The following is a 19412-nucleotide window of genomic DNA, read 5'->3' on the forward strand; positions in this document are numbered from 1 at the left end:
AGAGGGAAGAAAGGAAAGGAGGAGAAAGAGGAACAGAAAAAGGAGAAGAGAAAGAGAGAGAGAGAGAGATTTGTTAAAGTCTCTAATATTTGTTTCACAGAAAAAAAATTAGGCAATTTGATAAAATAGCTTTTATTTTCTTGAAATGGCCAACATATTTTGATAGTTAAAGTCCTTTCTACAAAATAAATCATTTCAAGTAGCTCCTACTATCACAATGACCCAGCTGAATATTTGCTAGCAACATAACCAAAGTGAAACCTGAAATATGCATGAACATAATTCTGTTATGTTTTTCAATATTACAATTATGGGGAGAATTGAATTCTATTTCTGCCTTCCCTAGAAACTCAATAGTCCTGTGATAAAGGAAGAATTTGGTAGATATAAAATCAAGTTATCTTCTATTTTTAGTTTGATTTTATTTTTTTGTGGAATGATATTTAAAATTCAGATTATGAGCTGAGAGCAGAGAAATAACTTTCCAAAGCCAAATGATTAATATTGCTAATGATTCTAATAAAATATTGTGTAGCACATCTGACATTTTAAAGTATTCATTTCCATTTTAATTTAATCTTTGTTATTTATATTATAAAATCTATTTATTTATATATCAAAACCATCAATATACTTTCAGCTTTTTGAGTATGCTATACAAATCAATAAATATTTACAGACAAAATTTCAAGTAAAATAAAGGCATTTTTCTCTTAGTTCAGTCCCAGGGGATTAAATAGGTTGTCACTCAAGGACCTTAATAGACAACAAACATATTCTTGATCTTTCCTGAAATAATTTCTTTGGAATTGGATGAGTAGAGTGAATGGGGAAAGAATATATGGAGGGGCAGCAATGAAAAGACTGGTTATAGGATTAAATCTAAAAGGGAGTTTTATGGATAATCTTATCCAATCCTGTCATTTATACAGAGGTTTAGATAAGTAAAATTATTCACCCAATGTCCTCAGGTTGGGGAATCATAGTCTAGGACTCCTAAACTTCCATTCTGCCACACTGGCCAGGAAAACCTGGAGTCATCAGTCTAGTCTTTGGACAAACTCAATAGTTGGTCAGTGAAAGTAGAGAGAGTCAGGGTTGACAGGATTAAGAGGCAAATGTTAAAGGAGACATTTGGAACAAAATTCAGGTTCTAATACAAAGTAAATTAAAGCAAGAAAAACAAAAAGTAACACACAGAGGCACTTGGAAAAAGTAAAACTCCTATAGATAAAGGTCACTTTGGACTAACTGTAATTTGAAGCCTCTCCCCTCCTACTCCTAACCTTAGTTAGTAACCTTAGTAACCTACTCCTAACAAGTGGCTTCCAAAATTTTGTTCTGCTGTATTCAGGAATCTTTTGACATTGACTGCCACTTCCTATACCCTCATTTTAGGGAAGTGTTATCTCTGTCTCTGTTTCTGTCTGTCTGCTTGTCCGATTCTCTGTTGTTCTCTCTCTCTTTTGAAATTCTAAGATACAATATGATCTAGTATAAAGAACCGAGATTTGAAATCTTGCCCTGATTCCCTCTTTGTGATTTTGGAAAAGCTTTCCTATGCTTTGGTTTCTTCAACTGTAAAACAGTCATAATGATTCTTGAAGCATCTTTCTCACAAAGTGTTTGTGAATAAAGTGTTCTGTAAACTATGAAGCACTTTATAAAAATAGGTGACTTAGGTTGGCTTTTGTAAACTGTTGGTTGCATAAAATTATCAATATAACATGCCTGACTGGTTCAAATTGTCCTTTTATGTTTTTCCTCTAGTCTAGACACTTCAAAATCTTTTTTTTTATTTCCTCATCTTCAAGTACAACAGTTTTTATTTTGAATATAGAAAGACTTTTTTCAGTATATCATTATGTATCATGTTCTTGATTTTCTTTCCTATTACTCTGGACCATAGCTCCCCCCCACATAAAAAGTTCATTTCCATTTTTGAAAATCCTTTCAGTAGTACATTCCATTCTCACTAGTCATTCAAGATGGGAACATAGAATTTGAAACTTATCTCCTCAGTTGTCTTATTCTGCCTTCTTAATTTTGAAAATCAAAACTCGTAGACAATAATTTAATCATATATTAATATTTTCCAGGCATTTTTCCTTCATTGACAAATATATGAGCTGCCGTATGACTAAGTTCTTCCTATTGCTCCAAAAAAAACATAAAAAATCCATCAATAGGACCACCCAACCTGCTAATGGGATTCATATATAGCCAATATACAAGAAAATTATCACCAAAAATGGTTCAATTCATTTTACCCATGCCTTTTCACTTTCTTTTCTATGTCTTTTGGATCATTTTATTGATCCAAAAAATGAGACCTAGGGAGGTGAACTGACTTTCTCACTTCATAATGTTTTCCTCTTTGTACACTCCATATTTTGTTACTGCTGCTAAATCCCCTCTTCCAGGCTCCACTGTGGCATGAAGGTGAGCCTGTGTTCTCCAAGCCTATGCCAAATGAACATAAGTTTCAGCAAATCCTACTGAGTTGGAGTGATTTTGAGTACAGACCTATTAACAGATGCTTTATTTGACCTCCAAAGACCAGACTGGCAAAGGTTGAAAATGCTTTCCTCCAGACGGTTGGCCTCCAGGTGGTAATTTTGTTGTTTCTTACTGTTGTGGCTATACTCATGGAGATCATTAACTAAGAATATTGAGAGGCTTCATTCTGTACCAAGATATAGAATATCTACTAATGACACAGTTCTTTAACATACTAAAATGTTTTCTTGAAATGATTACACTACATAAGATTCATTAAAAGAAAATCTAAAGAAAGGACCTTGCATTTATTTCAGAAACAAAGGGGAAAAAGAGAGTGAAAAGCCTATGTTGACCCCTGTGCACAATGGAAAGAGGATTGGTTTGAGGGGAAGCTCCCTTTCCAGTTTGGGATGAGACAAGAGTTTTGTTTTGGTGAAGAAGCCATGTCCCTCATTGTTGTGTAAGTCTTAAGAACATTATGAAACAGTTGGTATCAGCAGAATGATAGCTATACCTTTTTTCCACTCAAGACAAGCAGCATGAAGCACACTTTCAATTCAGTTCAGGGACTCTGAGACATAGTGAGAGTCCAAGAAATGAAGAGGAACAAGATTCTGAAGGTGAGGGGATCACATGGCATGGGCCCTCCAATTGCTCATTGTTTTAAATGATATTCTTAGTAATTCGGTCCTAAAAACAATTGCTGAAGACAATTCCTTCCATTAATTATTTAGGCACCCCTAGGGAAAATCTCTCATCACCCCATCTTGGTTAGAGCTCTGTGCATGCATGTCTGAATTTATAAGAAAGACAGAAGGGATGACTTATAAGAAATTTAACTCTAGTTTGGAATAAAAACTCCAGTGAATTGGGGATGTAGACTTTAAATGATCACCCTAATGCAAATATCAATAATGTGGAAATAGGTCTTGATCAATGACACAGGTAAACCCAGTGGAATTGGGTGTTGGCTATGGAAGGGAGGTGGTAGGAGGTGAGGGAAAGGACATGAATCATGGAACCATGGAAAATTTTTCTTAATTAAAAAAATAAAATTAAAAAAAAGCTCCAGTGAAGACTATCGAGGGTTGGAGAATATGAGATCTATGTTTCTTATGATAAATGCTACTTATCAATGTTCTGTCATAGTGTTGTGATGAGTAAAGGCTCATTTGCATTCACAAAAAAAGTCAGGTGATAAAACACTTATTAAGTTCCTACTGTGTGCCAGGAACTGTGTGTGCCAAATACTGAGAATACAGATATGAAAAAAGACAGCTCCTACCCTCAAAGAGCCAACAATCTAAGTGAAAGACAATATACAGTAGGAAGCTGAAAGGAGGTATCCAGCCTAGGAACATGAAAAAGCTCCAAGGATGATAGCTCAGTAATTAAATAAAGAGATTGCTGACATAGGAACTCCTCTTAAATGAATATTGCACTCCACTTTCCATTCAGAAGTGCCCTGGGAACAGAAGGGACTAATGACTTAGGAGTATCAAAGAAGATATCATCTTGAAGAACATCTTGAAGAAGGTTCTGGTGACCTCTTAAAGATGTCCAAAGAAAGTGTGTCAGATTTAAGATTCTACAAAGATGTTAGAAGAATCTCAAAAGTTGCATAACTTATCTTCCTGCCCAACATAGGAATACTTTCCAAAAAGCAACTATTTTAATGTATATTAATTTTTTTTTCTATACAAGTAATACAAGTAGTGAGACCTACATTTTACAGATGGGGTAACTGAGGCTCTGAGAGAAATCTCTGATCATTGTCCAGCTAATAAATATCAGAGCCATGATTCAAATTATGTTGTTGGACTGAAAAATTAATTACTATTTTATGCTGACTTTTACAGCATCTCAAACAAATGTGTTTTTTCCTAGCCTTATTGGATCCCTTCCTATGATAAATAGTTCAATATTTTGTCAGATCCTTCCAATAATGGACCTTATATTCAACTCTATGATTTTTATGTTCATTTATAGTTGTTTTCTATCTCTGCATAGGTCCTCTCCAGCATAGGTCCTCTTCCACTTCCTTCATCTATATGACTATGGCACATGTCTTAGGCCTTTGATACTTATTTCTAGCTTGGACTACTGCACTTGTCTCCTCTTTGGTCTCCCTACAGCCAGCCTTCAAAACCATGTTCCTCTTAGCTGCCAAAGTGTTTCATTGGTTTCATTCTCATTTAGCCAATAGACATCATTTGACTCCCTCTTTGTTAATTCTAAGATAAAATATAAATAAAATATGACTTTTAAATGGATTTTAATTTATATCTTTCGTATTGCCTAAATTTCTCCCTCCCAGAAAATCATCTTATATAACAAAAATTGGGGAAAAAAGGAAATAATGGAAAAGTGCTCAACATGTTGAAAAAATTACTCTCTATATAGTATTTGCCACCCATGGACACTTTCCCCCACCTTTCCAAAGGAGTGAGAGATTTTTATGTTTTTATAAATGCTAAATTTGTTCTATATAATTTCATAACATTAATGTGTTGATGTTTTGTGATTGATGTTCTTTATATTTAAATCATCGTAGACATTTTATATATTATTTTCCTGGGTCAGCTAACTACAAGAGGCATCACTACATGGAAGTCTTTCAATGCGTCTCTATATTCATCATGCTTATTGTTACTGAACAATAAGAAAGCATTACAATTATGTACTGCAACTTGTTTAGCTATTACCCAATCAAGTGTCATCTCTTTTGTTTCAAGTTCTTTACTATCACAAAAAATGTTGCTATAAATATTTTTGTAGGTGTGGACCCTTTCTTTTTGTCAAATCTCTCCATTATAGGTTATATACCATGTGCTGGAATCTCTATTAGAAGTTACTTGTCTAATTTCTCTGACTTTATTTCTCCTCTTTGCTGACTTCGAGGGAAAGCTTAGCCAGAAAGCACACTGTTGGCAACAATGGAGCAGAAAAGGAGTGGGCAACTTTCAGAGGTCTGATGTACAACATCACAATGATACTTTGGGGCCAGAATACTCAGAAACACCAGGACTGGTTTGATGAACATGGTGAGAAATTCAAAACTACTAAATGATAAAGAAAAAGAGTTTCACAGGGTTCACCAGAAGGATAGTTTGTACAATTCTAAGAAGGCAGCTTTTAACTTCACCAAAAGGAAAGTACAAGGGAATCTTAGAGAGATACACGATTCTTGGCTAAGGAGACAGATGAAATTCAGTTTTACACTGACAGTAACAACTCAAAGCATTTCTATAATGTACTGAAGGCTACTTATGGGCCAAAGACTCATGGTGCATCTCAACAATCCAGCGTTGATGGAGCCAAACTAGTCAATCAATGATAAATAAATGTTCCTGGAGCCATGGGCTAAAGTCATTGACTGTATACCTTGGGTTAAAGTCATTATCTCTCTTGCTGAATTTCCAACTGAAGGGGAGATTTTGAATGTGGCAAAACACCTCAGGGGCAGCTGAGTGACTCAGTGGATGGAGAGCCAGGTTTAGAGATGGGAGGTCCTGGGTTCAAATCACTTAACCTCTGGGCAAGTCACTTAATCCTTATTGCCTAGCCTTTACATCTCTTCTGACTAAGTATTGATAGTACATAGTATTGATTCTAAAACAGATGGTAAAGGTTTAAAAAAAATACCTTGTGCTAATTTCATTCCAGCAGAGATTTACAAGGCAGGAAGCCCACTGTTCATATAAAAGCTTACTGAAATCTTCTGATTTACATGGGAAGAGAAGATTATCCCTCCAAGAGATCAAGGATGCCTCCATTGTCCATCTCTGTGAAGGAAAAGTAAATAAATTGTCCTGTAACAATCAGGGGGAGTTATCTTCCTTAGTCATTGCTGGCAAGGTTCTTGCCAGAGTCCTTCCTGACTGGCTGGTCCTTTACCTGGAAGAGAGTCATCTTTCTGAAAGCCGTTGTGGCTTCAGAACAGGTTGAGAAATGGTCAATAGAGTATTTGCTGTCTGACAACTCCAGGAGAAATGCCAGGATGAGGAGAGGTTTATGTACATTTGTCCTTCTGACTAAGGTTCTTGATATTGTCAGTTGTGAGGGCTTCTGGAAGATCATGGCAAAATTAGGTCACCTAGAGAAGTTTATCAGTAGTGTATGCCAGTTTCATGCTTGCATAGATTCTAGATAATTGATGATTATCTCTTGCTTTCCTAGTCCCCAAAGGAGTGAAATGGGATTATGTGTTTGCTCCCCGACTTTTGGGTATGTTTTCAACAAGGTTGTTGGACATCTTCAATGAAGATGAAAAAAGCACCAAGGTCAGCTACCACAATGATAGTAAATTACTTAACTTGAAAAGGCTACAAGCCAACACTAAGGTAGAGGAAGAATTGGTGTGACTTATTTTTTCATAGATGATTCTGCATTCAATGCTGAGATGCAACAGATTATAGATCATTTCATTGCTGCTTGTGCTAATTTTGATCTGACAATTATCACCAAGAAAAAAAAAAGTTCTCCAACCAGTCAGCAACACACCATCCATACATAGAACCATCCATTACAAAGAATGGAGAAATTTTGAATTCTTTAGATAAGTTTACTTACCTTGGCATATAAATTATGAGATTGACACACACATTGCCAAAGCTAGTTCAGTATTTGGGAGACTCAGAAAGAATGTCTGGAAGAAAAGAAGTATTAGGCAACCTACCAAATTAAAGATCTTCAGAGCCATTGTGCTTTCCTCGTTGTTTGTCTGTGAAACCTGGACGCCATGACAGCAAATTGAACCTTTTCCATCTGAAGTATCTTAGAAAGATTCTGAAAATCACCTGGCAAGATAAAGTATTGGAAACTGAGGTATTTTCTTGAGCTGGACTGACAAGTATTCATACTCTACTACAGAGAGCTTTACTTTAATGAGCTGGCCACACTATTTGAATGCCAAACATATGTTTGTCTAAAAGACCATTTTATGGAGAACTCACACAAGGAAAAAACTTAATGGAGATCATAAGAAACAATACAAGATTCATGAGAAACAATACAAGGACACTCTGAAGAACTTTGGAATTGATTATGAAACATGGAAGACATTGGCACAGTACACTCCAGCATGGCATACCTATGTCAAAAAAAATAGCATTGTGCTTTTGAACTTTCTACAATCAAAATTATCAATCTGATCTTTTGTAATTGCCTCCATGACTTCTTTGGTTAGAAGTTATGAGAGTTGTAAGATCTGTTTCTTTTGTATTTATGTTACACTCTTTAAAATGCATCTTTATTTTTCTTCCACCTCCTTTTTCCTCTCTTATTTGTGACTGATTCAAAAATCCCCATCCCCTCCTATCTTTCCTTCCAAGTTTTGTTTATCAGGTTGCCATTTGAAACACTTTATAACCTGGTTTTTCATCCTGCTTGTACTCATATCCAGCAATAATAATGTTCTTGCCATTCCTCATAGACTATTCTCCTTACATCTTCATGCCTTTATGCTACCTGTCTCTCATGTCTGTCATTTTTCCTCTTCATTGCCAAGGAATCTCCAGTGTCCTTTAATATTCATCTCATATGCTACTTCTATAGGAATCCTTTCTTGACATTGCTCCAGATTTTTCTCTTCCTCCCCAAATGACCTTGTATTCATTTTTGGTATGTTCTATATATCCTATAAGTGTTTAATATCTCCATGTCATCTTACCTTTTAGAAAGTCTCTTAATGATAGATATTTTGACTAAGACTTTTAATCCCTGGTTCTATATTCTGAACCTTTAGTTGGTATTTAGTACATTACTATTGATTGATTGGTAGACAGGATTCCGGGATGTAATCTCCTTTGAGACACATAGTTATATATGGCCAATGTAGATAGCCTCTATTGTAAAAAAAAGACTTTGGATAGTGCCCTTAACCTAGTGAAACTTGGCTCTCTTCTTACAAATGTGTTTACTTCCTGGATCTTTACAGTTTTTTACTTCTGTTTCATCCCTCCTAGTCTTCCTATTTAGTAGTTCTATTGAAAGAAAGTTTGTTCACGTTTCTTATTATCTCATCTCATTTTGCCTAGCTTGTGTTTGTTTTCATTTGTGCCTAACTCCCGAGACTTTACATTCCTGCTCTTTTCTTTGGTCATTGATTACTCAGATTGGTCTCTTAAGGACTAAGATCCTACACAAAGACTCTACTTTAGAGCTCAGGCTCAATGTGTATCAGTGGCATCTTGACTCTTTGGATGCCCTCTGGAATTGCACAAATTAAACCTGTTGTCATTCCATATGACAATCTTTTAAATATTAATTGCCTTTCTTATTCCTTTGCATAAAATAAGAGCACTATGTCTATATGTGAGTGGGAGTGTGTGTGTGTGTGTGTGTGTGTGTGTGATACAGAGAGAGAAAGGGAGAATCTGTGGATTTGGGGAAACAGCTGGGACTTGGAATGAAAGGAAACATTCCTCTCATATGTCTGGAAATATAAAACCCATATTACTGGATATTGATATAAAAAAGAACAATGGCAAATTAGATATCTGGATTTCCCTTTCTATTCAATTATGTGTTTTCCAAAAATGTTTCACAGTTGACTCCAATATTTGTTGACTATAGATGACTTGTCAGTTCAAGGTAAGAAAAAGTGAGTCATGGTTCATCAGTCAGGGTTGTTCTGAGAATCAAAATGAGATAAAATTTGTAAATTAGTTCATAGAGTGACTGGTAAATAGCAGCTAATAAATGCTTGTTCCCTTCCCTCCATACTCATCATGAAGTGATTATAAGGATAAAAATTAACTCCCTATATTAGAAGACTGATCATTACTTCCTTATTAAAAGCAAAATATAAGCTTTGTGGTTTTTTATAACCTTCCTAAGAGTTATTTTCAATTCTAACTGCAAAGTTTAAACTTCGAATCCTTTCAAAACTTCACAAAACACTTTGGGGAGCTTTATCACTCAAGTACTGGGTCTCCCTGCCTACCAATATTTAGCTTGTGAGTTCCTACATGATTCCCATGAAAGGTGAGGTACTTGATAGAATTCAGATGATTCAAATAGCATTGGGGGGGGGGACGATGTACACCCTCGATACTCCCACCCCACTGCCTGCCTCTCCCCTTCCCTCCTCCACCTTCTGCCACTGCAGAGTATGACTACACATTGACAAAATTAGGTTTACATGCTGGAACTTTAAACTGAACACTGTTTAGCTTGGTTTTACCCTGGGGCACGGTTGCTGCACAAGATCATCTGGAATTTCTGAGTCAACAAGAGCAGCTGCTGGTTGAGGGTATGGAGTCGGGGGAGGGAAGTTCATCAAGGAAAGAAGGACATTGCATTCTTTAAAGTTGAAGTTGTCTTAGGCAAGAACATTGAGTACAAGATAATTTGCAACAGGTAGCTGAAGTTGTCAGATGTGGTCTTCAATAAAAGTTAAAAACTAGAGAATAGGGCACTGAAACACTCCAAGTTAGTTTCTAAAAAATGGTATCTGCAGGGTGACATTTTTCCTGATATTTCGGTCTTTTTGTTCATTTTGAGACAGGGTCTCCCACTGTTCCCTGATAGGTCCCAAAAGCATAAATATTTTGACTTCTTCCATTTCTGACCTTGGTCAATTTATCCTTTTATAGGAAATCTTATGATAACTCAACCCAGGAACTAAAAATATTGGTTAGTATCAACCTACACTCTGCTTTAACTCTCTACAGCTCAGAACTCCCAATCTCAAGTTATCCACAATTACAGATGCAGGCAACCTTACTTGGTTCTACATTTGTTATAAAGGGCTTGTAGTTCTTTTCTTTTTCCCAAGTAGCAAAGAGATGAAGGTGGGGTGGAATGCAACACTTTTTAAAATTGTTATCCATGAAGAAATCAAAGCTATCAATAATCATGTAAAAAATGTTCTAAATCCCTCTTGAGTGGAGAAATACAAATTAAAACAACTTTGAGATATCACCTTAAGCATAGCAGATGGGCCAATATGACAGCAAAGGAAAATATTAAATGTTGGAGGGGAGGTGGCAAAATTGGGACACAAATGCATTGTTGGTGGATTTGTGAACTGATCCAACCATTCTGGAGGGCAAATTGGAATTATGCCCAAAGGGCTTTAAAAACATGAATTTTGATTCTGTAATACCACTGCTAGGTCTGTATCCCAAAGAGATAAAAAGAAATGGTAAAAGACCTGTGTGTACAAAAATATTTATAGCTGCACTTTTTGTGATGGCAAAGAATTGGAAACTGAGGGGATGTCCCTCAGTTGGGAAATGACTGAACAAATTGTGGTATTTGATGGTGATAGAATATTATTGTGCTATAAGGAATGATGAAGCAATTGATTTCTATAAGAACTTGTAGGACCTACATGAACTGATGTGGAGTGAAATAAGTAGATCCAGGGGAATATTATACACATTAACTTAAACATTGTGGGAAAATCAAATGTGACTTTACTACTAATAGTAATGCAATGATCCAGAACAATTCTGAGGGACTTATGAAAAGGATTGCTATCCACATCTAAAGAAAGAATTGTTGTAGTAGAAATGAAGATGAAAATTTATTATTAATCACATGTTTATTTAGGTTATGGTTTGGGGTTTTGGTTTTATTCAATTACTCTCTTACAAAAATGAATAATATGGAAATAGGTTTGAGTGATAATACATGTATAACCCAGTGGAATTACTTGTCAACTTCAGAAGGGCAGAGGGAAGAGTGGAAAGAGACAACATGAACCATGTAAATTTGGAAAATCATAATTTGTTACTGAAGTAAAATAAAAGTTAATTTTTTTAAAAATTGATAATAAAATTCTATGCAAATTATATATGCTCTCTTTTGTTATCATATCCAAATTTCACCCATTCTTCAAGTCTTATGAAAAATGTTTTAGAGTTTTAGAGAAACTCCCAGCATGGAAAGTCCTCTCCAATTTCTATAAAACAGTAGAAATTATAAATATTAACTGTGCCTTCAAATATAAAATTTTTCATATTGAAGGTTAAGTGAAATCATATTGTGCTTCTTGTATGCATATTTATGCATATCTAGCTGTATATATTTATAGCCACCTCTCTCTGAACATGTTTTTATGACATAGAAAGTAAATTCCTTGAGGACAGGACTAGTTCTCATATTTTTTTCCTTCTATAATCCTGATGACTAGCATGTGTTTTGACTTGATCATTAATGCTAATTCAATAAATATCCTGATATGATTTCTAGGAAGATCAAATGAGATAGTGTATGTAAAGTCTATGAATCCATTGTTAGAGTAAGTTGATTCATGCTGGAGTTTATCTTAAGAAACAATATTTTCTCAGTAGGGCCATTATCTGAGATGTAATGAGAAATCTTTTAGTTCTTTCAGATAATAATGATCACCCATCTACACAACTGGATTATAAATCCAATAATCACAAAAGCACTTATAAGGTGCCTATTATATGTGAAGCACTATGCTAGAAGCAGATTGGTGCTGGAAATGGAAAGATAAGGTCAAAGTTCTACTAGAAACAGTATACATTGAAAGAATAAAACTCTAAATAGATATGCATTCATCACTCAATCAGTGTTCCTACAATCCTGTTCCTACAATCCTAATCTATGATCTTATGTGATATAATTTGTAGAATTGGACAGCACTATAATAAAGAGAAATCAAGGATGACTTCCCACTGTAGATAATCAACAAACACTTAAAAAGTGCCTGCTGCATTCTAGATACTGAGCTATGTTCCAGGAGTACAAAGAAATGCTGAAGATGAGAAGAAAGCTAGGGATTCTAAGAGTGAGAGGTAAAGGTAGAGTGCCTAAATGTTGACATTAAAAGGCTGAATTTAGATAAAAAGAAAAAGGCTTCTTTGGTCAGGAAAGAGTATAAGGGGAAGAATGTAATAAAGACTGGAAAGGTAGGCAGAACCAAATTGTAAGGTTTTTAGTGACCAATCTAAGGAGCTAGTTTCTATTTAACCCAGAAATAAGAGAAAACTGCTAAAGTTTTTTGAAAATTATGACAGAAATATCCAACATGATTTACAATGACAAGGATCTAATCTATAATGGTAGCAATTGGAGTAGCAAAAAGGGGATGGATACAAAATCTGTAGTCAACAAAGAATCTACAAAACATGATAAATGATAACATATGGGTGGGGTGAAGAAAAGAATCAATGACCACTTAGATTTGGGGAATGTAGGTCACTAACAGAGTGTCAATGCCCTCAACAAAGAAAAATTTGGAGAATGGGTGGTCAAGAAGAACAGAGTAATGGAAGAGATAATGTGGTCCATTTTATACACATTTAGTTTGAGTTGAATTGAAAGTATTCAATTGAAGTTTCATCAGGTATTTTGTGTTACTGTATATAAAAAAGAGCTAAAGAGAGATTAGTACAAGGAGTCATCTAAATGACATGATAATTACTGAGATCACAGAGAGTCTGGAGAGATTAAAAATTTAAGGACAAAATCCTGGATGGTGGTAGTATGGAAGTAATTAATGACTACCCAGATGGATATGTATAATGTCCAGGAAAGGGAATTGAGATGTTACACAAATAGAAGGAGTAAAAGGAAAGAACAGTGTTATAAAAATGAAAGGAGGATAGGACACACAGGATAAGATAGGAGTTAATAGTGTCAAACATTATAGAAATATCCAGAAGAAAACTTAAAATCGGTCATTCTAAGGTGATTATCTCTGGAAGATGCTTTGATTAAACATTAATAGGGATGTAGCCTACAATCCTCATTTTTGTTAAGAGATGAGTTCCCTATAACAAGTTACCAGTGAAACATTTCCCAGGATAGTCTCCTTGGGGTGGAGATTTGCAAAGGAAAATCAACATCATTTCTTGTGGACCCAATCACATAATCATTTTTCTTAGAAGCAAAACACATACCTTTAGGAGAGAGATTGAAACAACTTAAGCATCTAAAGAAAGGTGCCTCAAATATTGACACATGTAAACGAATTCTGCAGGAAATTTTAAAAATGTTTGTGGAAACTGGTACTAATAAGAATGAATCTAAGCAACTTTCATGTCCAGATTTTACAATTTATAAAAGGCAGCATTGTTTAATTATAATAAGAACCCAAGACTTAGAGCCAAAGGATCTAGATTTGAATATCAATTACCAACCTTCATTAAGTCAACTAGTTTTAATAGGCTTCATTTTTTCTGTCTTTCATATATGACGATTAGACTCTACCAGGGTTCTTGACCAGAGTTTATAAATTTTAAAATATTGTGCTAACTATATTTTAATATAAATTGTTTCCTTGGCATATCTATGTATTTAAATTTAAAAATCGAGAAATAGATAGACAATATCAAAAGCAAAGCAAAACAAAACAAAAAAGAACCTGAACATACAAAGTTGCTATGGTGATAAGGAAGATCTAGACATAAGTTCAGAAGACAACAATGTCAAAACAGCCACATGGAAAGCTTTAAAAAATGTGAATCAGTCTCATTTCCAAAAAGAATCCACCCTCCCAATTTGGGGTAATAAAATTAGAGATAGAGGGAAAACTGGGCATGGAAATGAAGGTAATGAATGAAAATCGTTTAAAAAAAGAGTCAACCGCTTGGTAAGGGAGGCACAAAAAATTTGAAGTTTAAAAAAAATTTTAAAACAAAATAGACAAAATAGTGAAAGAACAACAAAAATCCCCTAAAGAAAGCTCCTTGTGAAGTACAATTTGCCAAATAGAAAAGAGACCCAAAAGCTTACCAAAGAAAGCAATTCCTAAAACATTAGAACTGGGCAAGTAGAAGTTAATAATTCCATGAGGCATCAAGAAACAATTAAAAAATCAAAAAAAATTAAAAAAAAACTGAAAAATGGGAGTATCTCATTGGAAAAACAATTGACTTTAAAATTGAACAAGCCAACAAGGACATCCTTAACAGAAAAATCTCTAAGACTAGATGATCCACAAGTGAATTTCATCAAACATTTAAATAACAATTAATTCAAATGCATTATGACCAGATAGGATTTATATCAGGAATGAAGGGCTGGTTCAATACTAGGAAAACTATCTGCATAATCGACTATGTCAATAACAAAATTTTAAAAAAAGACATAATTATGTTAAGATGCAGAAAAAGCCTTTGACAAAATACAATATATATTCCTATTATAAACACTTGAAAACAAAGAAGTCACTGAAGCCTTTCTTAAAATGAGAAGCAGCATCTACCTAAACCCATCAGCAAGCACTATATGTAATGGGAACAAGTTAGAAAACTTCTCAATAAGATCAGGGGTGTAGCAAGAATGCTTATTATCACTATTATTGTTCAAATTTGTACTAGTAATACTAGCTGTGTCAATAAGAGAAGAAAAAGAAATTGAAAGAATTAGAATAGGCAACAAAGAAACAAAACTATCACTCCTTTCAGGTGATATGATGACATACTTAAAAAATCCTAGAAAACTAACTTTTGAAATAATTGTTGAAATAATTAACTGTAGCAAAGTTGCAGAATATAAAATAAACCTGCCACATTTCTCTCTATTACCAACAAAATCCAGGAGCAAGAGATAGGAAGAGAAACTCTATTTAAAATGACTACACATATGATATAAAATAACCAGGAGTCTACCTGTCAAGAAACTCAGGAACTATATGAGCAATTACAAAACACATTTCGCATAAGTAAAGTCATATATAAGCAGCTGGAAAAATATTAATTGCTCATGGGAAGGCTGAACCAATATAGCAGAAATGATAATCTTACTTATCAGTACCATACCAAAGCACCAAAAATTATTTTCTTGATTTAGAAAAAATAATCATAGAATTAATCTGTAAGAGCAAAAGGTCAAAAATATCAAAGAAATTAGTGAAAAAAATGTGAAAAGCTAGTTTAGCAGTGCCAATCTCAAATTGTATTATGAAATAATAATCACCAAAACAATCTGGCACTGGTTAAGGAAAAGAGTAGAGGATCAGTGGAATAGATAAAGCACACAATACATAGTAGTATTATAGTAAATGAACAGAGTAATCTAGTGTTTGATAAACAAAAAGATCTAAATTTGGGGTACAAAATGTCTGTCTTACAAAAAGTATTGGGAAAATTAGAAAGACGTTTATAGAAACTAAATATAAACTAAAATCTGGTTTAAATATAAAAGGTGATAACAGAAGCCAATCAGGGGAAAATGGAACAATTTGCCTGTCCAATCTATAGAAAAGGAAAGAATTATGACCAAATAAGACATGGAAAGCATTGTAAAATTGGTTTTTATTGCATTAAAGTAAAAAGGTTTTGCACAAACAAAATCAATATGTCCAAGATGAGAAGGAAAGCAGAAAACTGGAGGGAAATTTTACAGAAAGTTTGTCTGATTCTGAGAACTGCATCAAATTTATAAGAATATGTCATTTATAAGTTCAACTCCCAGTGAAAACTCTCAAAGATAGGGTTACAGAAGAGTTGCCACTCTGCATTGGTAAGGGGAATTTCCTTAGTGAGAGTTTCCCAAATCAGGGAAATCACAGGTCCAAGAAAGAAAGAAAGGGGAAGAAAATCTTACGAATTTAGTGTTATTCTTCATTGTTTTTACCTGAGGCATAAATGGAAGGCCATGTTTCTACCTGAGGCATATTAGAGACAAATACCCAGCCACATCACACTAATAATGTCTGGGAACTTAAATGTCAACTCTTAAGAGTTCCATCCCAATACTCTCTTAGTTTAGGTTTTGTGTTGGAATGAACCAAAGCCACTGAACAGTTAGCAAAAGATTTACTTTGCCCTAACACAGAAAGGATATTGAACAGGACACCAAGAAATTTAGCTTTTCTGGGCTCCCAAAATATCAATATGGAAATGTTTCTGATCAGCAGATTGGAGGATTTTTACTCTAGATGACCAGGAAGATGCATCAAGGAAGAGCCAAGTGGGATCAATACCATCTTTTCTGGTTTTTGGGAGAAACAATGGAATGAGAAGGAGTAGACCTGTTCCTCATTTAGTGAGGAAAAGGGGAAGACATCAGCTTAATTCATTTGGTAGTTAAATGCTGATAGATATTAGTCCTATCACATAGTCCAAGGAGTTTTTATTAGGGAATGAGTAATCACTTAAAGTTGAGATTTCTGGAGGAAGAGCTAGGAAAAGAAAGAATGACAAAATCAGAACTAAGCAATAAGAAAAATTAATGTTACATCTGTGCAACAGATATATAAAACAGAAGGAGACTAGAGGCAGAGATACCCCTTAAAAAACTACTGTGGTAATACAGATAAGAGAAAAGACTAGTTTCAGTTGAAAAGCAGAGGGGGCAAAGGAAGAGGTGAAAATGAAAGGAACCAACAGATAATTGGTTATGGGAGCTGGGACTAAAAAAAAGGGAAGATTTAAAGGTAAGTGGAATTTAAAACCATGTAAAGTTATTTAAATATCAACAGAATTTATATTTTATCTTAGAATCATATAAGAATCACTGAAGTTTTGTGAGAATGAGAATGTCATTGTCAGATGCTAAAATTCCAGTACATCAGCTTTGTGGATGATGGATTGGAAAGGTTGAAGAATAAGGACAGGAAGATAATTAAGAAGGATTTCCAATAGTCCAGGTGAGAGCTGCTGAGCACCTCTTGGTAGGAGTGAAGGAGTAGTTAAAGGAGATAGTGTAGAACTGATAAGATTAAAGATCTCTTCTCTTGCCTTCTCCTTTTTTCTCTCACCCACTCTCTCCTCCACTCCCAATAGACAGGTAAGGACAAGAATCCTCAGAAAAGCATAATCTTTAGGTCATGGGTACTACTTTTAGCCTAATATTCTCAGTCATGCAAGCAGCATCTTACTCTTTTGGTGCTACAACTTCCCTCAGTTATTGAAGACCTGGAGAAGAATTTTCTCACCCTCAAAGTCCTTAGCACTTGGTTCAAAGGTCCAACATATGGAATGAATGTGGTTTTATTATTGGAGATGATATTAAAGAAGACTCATTAACATCTACTTTACCACTCGATCCATGGGAACTTTCCATAGGTCTTGCAGCTAAATTCTTCAAAATTTGTTGATACATATGGGAGTTTCCTGAGAGGTGAGATTGTCCATGCCTTTTTTATTTGTATACTGAGTATTTAACCCAATGCTTTCATACTTGGCAAACAATTAATAAATGATTTTTATTTCATTCATTCATTCATTCATTGCTGATCTCATCACCCCCAGGACTCTATTCTCTCTAAGCAAATGACTGACTCACCTACCTTAACCTCTCAACAATCTTATATTCTTATCTAATCTTAACCTCTATCTTGAGCTGTCTTGCCTAAGGAACATTTCAAACTGGATGTCCCATAGGATTTTCAAACTCAATATATCCCAAACAGAAATTATTATCTTTTCTAAAAAAAAAACATAGATTTCCTTAAAACTTCTCCATTATTACCAAGGAAAGATCCTCCTCTTCAGTCACTCAGGTCAAAGCCTTCGTGTCATTCTTTAGCAGACATTCTCTCCCCAAATATCCAAAAATTAATTGTCAAACTTTATCCTTTCTATTTTCACAACATATAACTCCTTGATCTTGACCCTTGTCAGTCACCATTGTTGCTTCAAGTTCTAGGATAGACTATTCCAATAGCTTCATTATTGGGGTCTTAGTAGTCAACTAATGTCCTCATTCATTTTTACATGCAAACTGCCAAGTCAGGTCCTTATTTTTGTGTACTAATGTCATTTCAGATTCCCTAAATCAGATTTATCTCTATATTAAACTTGACCTTGCTATTCCTTTCAATAAAAACCAGTGTGCATTTGAATCAGGGGCTGGTCACACACACACACACACACACACTACATTGCTTTCTTAGTGTGCTAATAAACTCCTTTGCCTTATTTTCGTGAGTTTGCTTAATTGACTAGAATAAGGGCTGACTCAGGATCTTCTCTTAACAATTTAAAGCATTTTTTAAAATAGATTTGCAAGACATTCTGATCAGCTCTTGTGAGGTGCATTCCATCCCTTTTATTATTCTATTTTAAGCCATGGTCCAAAAATCCAAACTCACTTTGTGTCTAATATTTAATTATCTTTCTATTTTCAAATAGACAACATGATGATGAGAAAAGATGAAACTAAATTATATAGCAGAATTGAAAAAAGCATTATTGGCTACATGGGGACTATTTGAGGTACTAATTTTTTCTCTGAGATCAATATATCAAATAATCTGGTTATTTGCTGGCATTCTGAGTAGTTATAGATTTGTATGGAAATGCCTGTCTATAAAAATAAAATTCAGTTGAAAACTTATCTCTGACCTGCAAAAACACAAAATATCCTCCTCTCTTTCTCAGTATGTACACGCATGTTCACATGTATATGTACACATATGTGTATATATAAGTACATATACATATTTTCCTCCATTAAATTCAGAATATATTTTTGTGTCTATTTTTATGCTAGTGAATGATGACAGATATTAGGGATAAAAGAACAAAATGATAAAACATATATACAAATAAATACAAATTATATTGATAGATAATCAGATAGACAGATAGACAGACAGATAGATAGATAGATAGATAGATAGATAGATAGATAGATAGATAGATAGATAGATAGATAGATGGATAGATGGATGGATGGATGGATGGATGGATGGATGGATGGATGGATGGATGGATAGATGGATGTGGTATATTGGGAAGACAGTGTGACACAGAACCAAGGCTGGATTTGCATTCAGAGGACTTACCTTCCAAACTCTGCCCTTCACTACCACATGACCTTGCACAATTTACTTAATCTTTCTGGTTTTTAGTTTTCCCATTCATAAAATGGATAGACAAGGACCAGCAAACCACTAAAGTTCCTTCAAACCCTAATCTATGATCCTATGATATAAAATAATTCCAAGGAGAAGAAAATACAAATAGCTATCATTTATA

The sequence above is a fragment of the Monodelphis domestica genome, chromosome 7, assembly GCF_027887165.1.
Source record: "Monodelphis domestica isolate mMonDom1 chromosome 7, mMonDom1.pri, whole genome shotgun sequence".
Lineage (NCBI taxonomy): Eukaryota > Metazoa > Chordata > Mammalia > Didelphimorphia > Didelphidae > Monodelphis > Monodelphis domestica.